Source organism: Protobothrops mucrosquamatus, unplaced genomic scaffold, assembly GCF_001527695.2.
Source record: "Protobothrops mucrosquamatus isolate PMUCROS unplaced genomic scaffold, P.Mucros_1.0 scaffold_90, whole genome shotgun sequence".
Classification (NCBI taxonomy): Eukaryota; Metazoa; Chordata; class Lepidosauria; order Squamata; family Viperidae; genus Protobothrops; species Protobothrops mucrosquamatus.
In genome coordinates this window covers 486,388-488,008 of record NW_015386166.1, presented here as the reverse complement: position 1 = coordinate 488,008, position 1,621 = coordinate 486,388, and positions in this window count along the sequence as shown.

Below are 1,621 nucleotides of genomic sequence, written 5' to 3'. Positions count from 1 at the left end.
AGAGAGAGAGAGAGAGAGAGATCCCTCTCCACAAATGACCCCAATTTATATACAAAGTTCTGAAAAGTTGCTCTGAAGTTGCAAGACATCAAGGCATGCTAATCCCAGAGCAGCCCCTCCTTTTTCAAGCAGACCTTAGCAAAAACTGTTGCACAGGAGTTGAAGCAAACGAACCTTGTTGCTACCGCCTGGTGAATGCTGATGGGTGAGGGGGAATTTCTTCTCCCGTCCAAACCGCGCAGTCGTCTCCGCACTCGGTGGCGGTTCTCGCAGCCCGCGGAAACCCAATCCCTGCTGCAGGAAGACCACAGCTGGACTGCTTCCTTCAAGTTGGAGCCACTTACGGGTCTTGTGCCGAGGGTGAGTCACAACGGAGGAAGGAGGCTGGGGCGATGGCTGTGAAGACGACTCCTGTCTTTAAGCCTACATTTGCAAGCACCAATGTCGGTGCAGGGGTGGAGAGAGCGGGAGGGAGAGAAGCAGGGATCCCCGTGGCTGCGAAGGCGAGGGCAAAACAAATGTCTTTTTTTCCCGGGATTCATTTCAAGGCTTGCCTGGGGCCGATGAGTCATGAATACACTTTTCTCTCTCTCTCTCTCTCTCACACACACACACACCCATACACCCATTCGCGTACAGCAGATCCACACAAACACTTATTACAAGGAGCGCAGAGTAGCTTTATATTTACACTTTCACAAAAATCTGAGACTTCCAAAGATAAAGTGGCTTCTTCCGTTTTAAAAAAGCAGCCGCCATTCTGGAATGCAGGAATACAGGCTCGCTCCCTCTCTGGCCTGCCTTTACCTGCTGCAGCCCCATTTCACTAGGACAATGCACATGTCCCAATCACACCTATCGTAAAAATACAAACGTGCTCAGCACTGAGGAATCCTTAAGCCGCTGCTTAAGTGACAGATATCCTATGAATTAGTTGCATGTGTTTCTTGAACAGAAAGGCAAAAACGTTTTGGTTTCACAGTTCCATCTCAATTTAGCCATGGTTAAGTCCCCAGGAATGCCAGTCACTGGATAAGTTTGTTACCCCTAACTCAGTGGTGGCGAACCTATGGCACAGGTGCCAGAGGCAGCACTCAGAGCCCTCTCTGTGGGCACTCGTACCGTCACCCTAGTCCTAGGCCTTCAGCTGGGTTTTATAAAACCTTTTTGCTTTAGGCCTCCGCCGCCGTGTAAAAAAACAAAAGGTTCAATCAATCAGTCAATTTCAACTTCTTGCGGGGGGAGGGGGGGAGATCTTGCAAAGTTGGAATTGATTGATTGAACTTTTTAGTCCCACCCAGTCTGCCGTTACCACCGCAGCCACGCCCACCCAATGGGCCACGCCCACCCAGCACCCGGCGATGCATAATTGGGTTTTCGGTTGCAGTTTGGGCACTCAGTCTCTAAAAGGTTTGCCATCACTGCATTAGGATCTACAAGTGCATTTAGAAGGATTGCAGAGAAGCCCATCCCTTCAAAGCAACATGATAATGTGGCCCCATGGAGTGCCATGACCTCTGCTTGTATGAGTGTTGCGTTCCCTCATACTGCTGCTCTTAACCCTCAATAAATGATATATTCAGGTCTTACCAGCAAAACACTGCTTTCTGGCATGCTGCTG